The 7,060-nt window shown below is 32.1% G+C and overlaps 1 protein-coding gene across 1 annotated transcript in view; it reads right to left on the minus strand.

The window, feature by feature from the left end:
* LOC108695004 overlaps positions 1 to 6,585 on the minus strand; it is a 22,970-nt gene extending 16,385 nt beyond the window's left edge. The window contains exon 1 of the mRNA XM_018204712.1: positions 6,555 to 6,585. The gene's annotated coding sequence lies outside the window, so the exon portion shown is untranslated. The remainder of the gene's footprint in view (positions 1 to 6,554) is intronic.
* Positions 6,586 to 7,060: the final 475 nt, after the last annotated feature.

The raw sequence follows: 7,060 nt of genomic DNA on the forward strand, positions 1-7,060 counted from the left end.
TTCTCATTAACCTTTATATTTTTGAAGAAAATGGCAATTAAAATATTAATTTTTGTAAAAATATTTTTTTTTATATTTAATAATTTTTTTTATATGTTATAAAAATTAATATAAATTTAATTTCAAAAAATAAAAACGGCTTTTAAAAACGTTTTAATAAACAAAATTATTTTGAGACAAAATTATTGACATAAAACTGATAAGTATCTTATTGGCAATAAAATGCATCGTCTTTTATTAAACAAAGAGATGCAACAGAAAAATCCAAGATTCATTTTTTATTTAGAATTTTGTAAATCTTACACAAAATAATTGTATGTAGTTACAAAATAGAGCAAAAAAAGCGAAGGAATGACGTTTTAAAAAATATATTAAATTTCCATATAAATAAGTTTAATTCAGAAATTAAAAATTCCTTCGCAAAGTCTTATCAAAAAAGATAAAAAAAAAGTTTAAAAAATGTATGAAATGATTACTTATGCAAATTTAAATAAGTGTTAGGGAAAAAAGGAAAGTTGTAAACATAATGAGAAAAAAGCTCCTAGAGCTAATGCGTCATAGATTGCTGCACAGATAAGTGAAGAATACGTCAGTTTGAAGACAATACGCGGTTTTTCATGAAGCTGAGCATAACGCGAAAATGGCTCAAAAGAATTCTTTCAAACGGAAGCACTTTTTACAGTTTTTCATTTTTTATTCATTTAAATAATTATTAATTTGAACGATTTAAATATACAGCAAAAAATAAAAACAAAAGTAAATAGATTGCTATTAATTTGTTTGCTGACAGAGTACGATAATATCAGCATATATATTTTTCTTATTTTTAATCTTATATTTAATCACACAAGAACACAATTCAGCCGTTAGAACTTGTAACTTGCAGCGTAAATCTAGATAACGATAATAAGACAGTCAAATGAAAAATGAACACGAGATTGATCGGTAAGATAACGTTAATGTCTTTAACGAAATAAAAATATAACACAGATATATAACACAGATTAACGGTAACGGATATTTACATACGTATATAGAGAACGATGGAAACGAGTAATCTGCAATTCGCACCGGATGCACGTAACACGAAGCCGACATTTTGATCACAGGATTCGAAGGGATGTCTTTGATCGTATGAAATACGAAGCTTCGGTTGCAATAATTGAAGATATCTTTGAAAGATGAGACGGCATCGGGATGCGCTAAAAGCGAGACTAAACTCTGCACTCTATATATAATTAACGAATGTGTTATTGTTTGACTAGTGGAGCATCTGATCTCTTCTAGAGGTATTCTAGAGGTATTCTCAATCTTTCGCGAATCCATTGTCGATTGACGATCAACAAATAATAATATAATAATAAACAGAAAGTAATTTTCGTTAATTATAACCGTCAAATCGACCGTATTTTTCTTTGTCTCTCATATTTGCAAATTGTTTTTGTAATTTCATGATGAAAGACAAAGAAACATGAGAATCGTTGCGAATTCAAAATATTTTAATGATAGAATAAAAAAAGGGAATGATAAAAATTAAGAAAGAGAATTATATTTAATAATATAATTATGATTTCAAATCTTTATTCCTTTCGTAAGAATTGTAAATGTAATGCAAATGGAATATCTAAATCAGCTTGTAAAATACATGAGAGACAAAAGAGACAGTGAAGAATGTATATAGGTTGATGGCTAAATGTAAAATGAGAGAGAAGTTTAAATTTTAGATTTAAAATAAGAATAAAATTATTTAAACAAATTTCTAATCTTCTAACTACATTTTGACTACACTTCGAAGACATAAATCATTTTAGCAACCGATATTTATTCGCAGAAGTATATGCTAGAGACGGATAAAAACTTATATGATATAAAGAATTAATCATTCTTCTATACAGAATTTAACTATATGTATCATTACTATAATTATATTCTCACCATGAATTCCGAATGTCTAAACTGCAGTTAGTATTCGACGTCTATAAACTTGCGAACAGAAATAATACTGAAGAATATCTATGAAACTAACGTTCTGTAAACCGCGCGAAGACTGTAACAAGAAGTACCAGGACAATAGTTTTCGTACACAATAGACTCGGACGTTAAGATCTCTGATGATTGGTGGGGATGGAAGATAGCAAATGAAAAGCGTTCCTCATTAGAAAAACAAGATGGGAAAAATAGTGCATATGAAAGGAAAAAAATAGAAGGGTCATCCCTCAAATATTTTTCAAACTTTTGTGTACCTGTATATCTTTCGGGGTATGTGAAGTTAGCACCCCAACTATAGTACTCAGGAGTTCTGATTAGAGTTCCCGTTTCCTTTTGACGAAACAAAGAGTTCTATATAATTTATAACAAAACTTAATAATTATTTTTAAATAATTTTTAAAAAATGGGATGCTAACTTTTCGGCGAAATTTGAGATCGAATAGTTCTGAGCAGCTTACTAGCTCTATTTTGTGAATATCTAGAGTTCCTGATACATAAAAAACAATTTTGACACACAAGAAAATTTATTAAAAGAAAAAAATTTTTTTTTTAAAATCATTGAAAATTTTTTGAGAGTGCTGAGTAGTTCTGATTGGAGTTCTGAGCAATTCTCGAAGAGTTCTAACGAAAAATATTAGGTGACAAAGCGATTGGATGATTACAAAAGGAAATATGTACTTCTGCAACTGATTTTTCAAATTTCTAAGTATATATCTCTTTTATTTTTGAGTCTGTGTTGGTTTTAATCGCTGAGAACTCTTCGAAATTGTTAGAATGACTATTAACGTAATCACAGAATTTTATAAAAAAATTTTTTTATAAATTTTCTTGTTTGTCAAAATTGTTTTTTATGTATCACTCTAGATATTCATAAAATAGAACTATTAAGCCGCTCAGAACTTCGATCTCGAATTTCGCTGAGAAGTTAGCACCTCATTTTTTAAAAATTATTTAAAACTAATTATTAAGCGGAACTCTTGTTATAAATTATATAGAACTCTTTGTCTCATCAAAAGGAAACGGGAACTCTAATCAGAACTCCTGAGTACTATAGTTATAGGACTGAGTACTATAGTTATAGTTATAGGACGTTAAATTGGCCTCTAATGAATAAAAATTCGATATATAAATTGGAAAAATATGCTAAATTTTATAGATTTTGGAAACCGTCAATTATATTGAAAATATATATTACAATATATATTTTACAAATAGTTATATATTATAAAATTCACTATTTCTAATAATATATTGACTAATCTGGAAATAAATCATAGTAAAATCGAAATTCATGATTTTTTTCTAAGAAGTTAAATCTCAGAATGTTTTCTATATGAGATATTTTGCATTGCTAAATTACTGACAGCTAATTATTTTCTTCATTTTTTGTTTATAACATTGATATCTTTAAAAGCATTTCCGAGAAATGCACAGTCGGTGTCATTTTTGGGTGGGCAACACTTTAATAAGAATTACAAAAAAAACATCTAAAAAGAATGTGTAAAATGTGCATTATAATAGATTACATTTCTGGTCAGCAATTCTTGAAGGATGATTAAAATCAAATACTAAAAAGAAAATAAAGGGCAAAGATGCTGACAATTTTAATAAAGACAAATCAGGGTGTTCACTGAAACTTGTAAAAAATTCACAGAAAATTCTTAAATTTTTCAGATATTTTTATTCAAATTCCAGGTAAGAGAATAGAGAATTTTTTAATCTAACTTTGACATAAATTAAAATGTTAGCAATATAAATAAATTATATATTGAAGATTAATGGAAAAACAGCAATTCTATGAGATTATTTATCATTTTTTATAATTGTGAAACCATGAAATCCATAGTATAATATAAGAAAGACTCATGTAATTAATAATATATATCGTTTTTCATTGCCATTCTGTTTTTTTTTTTTATAAAAACAAGATATACAAGAATGTACTCGTGGATATATATATCATACTTATTGCTGATAATATTTTGTATTATTAAAAAAATGATTAAAGAAACAATGTTTTCAGAAACAGAAAAATTTAAATAAAAAAAATTAAATTACACAAATTTTCGTGAGTCTCACAAAAATTCTTCATTTTTAAAGATAAAAAAGAAATCCCTTGACTTAAATTTTTTAAACCTTTAAGTTTTTTCTCCAGGTAGTAAACACACCCACACCAAATATGATAAATAAAATATTATTTATACTTCATATTTTTACGTAATGTTTTTAAAGCATATAAACTTGCCTCGTATATTCTTTTATGTTTAATTTTTTAACGTAACATGTATAAATCTACGTATCTATATTTTTCTTATTTTAAAGAAAAAACACACAATTCGACTATTATAACCAGAAACTTGTTGTGTAAATCCAGATGATAATAAAAAATAATTAAAATTAATTAATTAATTAATATATTTCACATACATCCCATGTGTCTTTTTCTACATATTTCATAAATACAACATTTTCTGTACTTTATAGTATTATAAATATGATGTATATTCGTCAAAACGGGAATATTAACGTCTTTTTTTTTTTCGAGAGAGAGAGAGAGAGAGAGAGAGAGAGAGAAAGCCTTGCTCCTTTTACAGTTGTATTTTATTATGGGTTTCGCTGCTATATAAAACGGAACAAAGTGCACTTTGATTTCAGAATGGAGGAGAGAAAGAAGAAAAAATATTGCAAAAACAAGCGTGACTGAATAACATATGAATTCCGAAAACTGATGTTGTTTCTCAATTTATATTAGGAATAAATATGCGGATGCGTTAAACCGCAAAACGAGACGAAAAGCCTATCTGCCTTTGCCTGCCTATCCACCTACTGATTGTATACGTTAAGACTTCGTTAGTTTAGGTTCAAACCTGAGACAAACAGCAGTATGCCATCCCGCTTCTGCCTTTGGGCTCGGTGGGACTTTTTACGAGCGACAAACACGCGGCTTGGAAAAGCACCTCGGATTTCGATTTACAAGCGAACGAATGAGCGGAGCAAGCGAAGGAGAAACAAGAGATGGAGAAAGAGAGAGAGAGAGAGAGAGAGAGAGAGAGAGAAAGAGAGCATACCTCACTCGACGGAATCACGCACACGAATGTAATCACGTAAAAAGACACGTACAACACGTGAACCTCCAGGAAGGAAAGGAAAAAATTCGGTAGCCTACGACAGTTGCGCGGATATCCATTGAGAAGAGATCCCTCCGGGTCGGAAAAAATTCCATCTCGTCTATTCAATAACAATAACTGTCGCTACCTGCGAAAATCTCGCTACTCCGGTCTCTCAGCACGTATCTTACCTGCACTCGAAAAACCACAGATCGTTTATCATGCAAGAATGAAAAAAAGACGAGGGTGCGAACATCTTTCTATCAATGTAAATTAACCATAATATCGATTTAATTTACTCCCTATTATTTTCCGATTCTTAGAACTAGGAAAAGATACGTAAGTTAAAGTTAATCTACAGTGATAAAAACAGACCCTCTGAGGCGTGATGTTTACAAATTTGCGACGGAGCAAGACACAGATTTGTTATTTATTGCTGCACTGAGATATATCATAACTTTTTATCTTAGGACGGAAACATGAAGAAAGAAAAATTTCTCCATCACTTTCAGTGCGAAAAAAGATTTACTTTTCACGTTTCGAACCGTAGGAAAAAACGTTACGCACGATTGCTATCCCAGACTGCTTTTCTCCTCGCTTTTGTCAAGTCAATTAAACATTTTACACAGAAGCTTCTTGCACAAAAGCTTGCAGCGATATTAGGTCTGGTTCTTTTTATTGACTTTCACGGATTAGTTTTCATTCTTTTATGTTCATTCTTTTGAAGAGAATAAGGATGAACTGTGCGAGAAATTCAATAAAAAAAACACCTTTACTGAAATAATCCGTGTTATATGGAATATATCATTTCATTTTAAGTTTGTTCCTTTTAGCTAAATTTCTTGCACAGTTCATTTTTTCTCCTTTTTTCATGTTGGAGATAAAAAGAGAAAAAATGAGTTACACAAAAAGTTCATTTAAAAGAACATTTAAAAGACTTACTGCAACGTTTGCAATACTGTTGAAACGTTGCAATATTATTGCAATATCATTGAAAATTTCTGCTGTGTATAATATATTCATATCGCTTAGGGCCAATTTTTTTTAGTTGAACTTGCACAGTTCATTTCTTCTCCTTTTTTCATTACATTGAAGAGAAAAAAAGAAAAGAATGCTGAACCGTGCAAGAAGTCAGCTAAAAAGAAGAAACCTTTCAAGTTGAAAGAGCGAACACGCGCGCTGGTTGAGCTATAAAAAACAGATCTAACGCGTATATGAATAGACGCGTCAATGAACAGACGAAAGAGGCGAAAACGCGTATACGTTTCACGATGGAAAGCAGAGACGCGATGATTGTAATACGCGTTAAAACGCGAGAAGTTGGCAACGAACACGAGCACAAGCGATGGGAGTAAACAGGATGGAGAGACATCGTCGACGACCCAGCCGTTCTCATCTTCCTCAGCACGATACGCAATCGCGAAAAAAATGCTCTCGGAGTGCAAGACGAATACTCACCCTGGATACAGTTCCGTCCACGAATTTCCTGTCGAGGTCTCTCATTGCAACGGAGACAACGTAGAACCACGTACGTGGTTCGCGCACACGCGAACCCGTCTCAGGTATCGGGAATATCCTAGGCGACCAAGTGTGTGAGAGGGAGAGAAACGGTGTGACGAAGCGAGCGAGAGAGAGAGAGAGAGAGAGAAAGAGAGAGAAACTCGGGAGAAGGAAGACGGGAAGGAGAGAGAGAGAGAGACGCCGTGTACACGCAACGGGGCGAGCCCGGAGCGACGGTCGCCGACGGTCGGCCTGCCGTTCCCACTTCACGCTAATCCCGCACACACACCACTCTGTTTAGCGGCCGACCCGGGTCGAGGAACGCGCACACCAACACGCGCGTGCTTACAACTTACAACTTCACTTCGCTCAGCTCAGAGCGGACGGCTCACGGCCGCCGATCTCGTCCGTGTCGCACATGATATCCAGCGTGATGGCGAACTCTCTGTTTACATTCACGTAGT

Source organism: Atta colombica, unplaced genomic scaffold (assembly GCF_001594045.1).
Source record: "Atta colombica isolate Treedump-2 unplaced genomic scaffold, Acol1.0 scaffold126, whole genome shotgun sequence".
Taxonomy (NCBI): domain Eukaryota; kingdom Metazoa; phylum Arthropoda; class Insecta; order Hymenoptera; family Formicidae; genus Atta; species Atta colombica.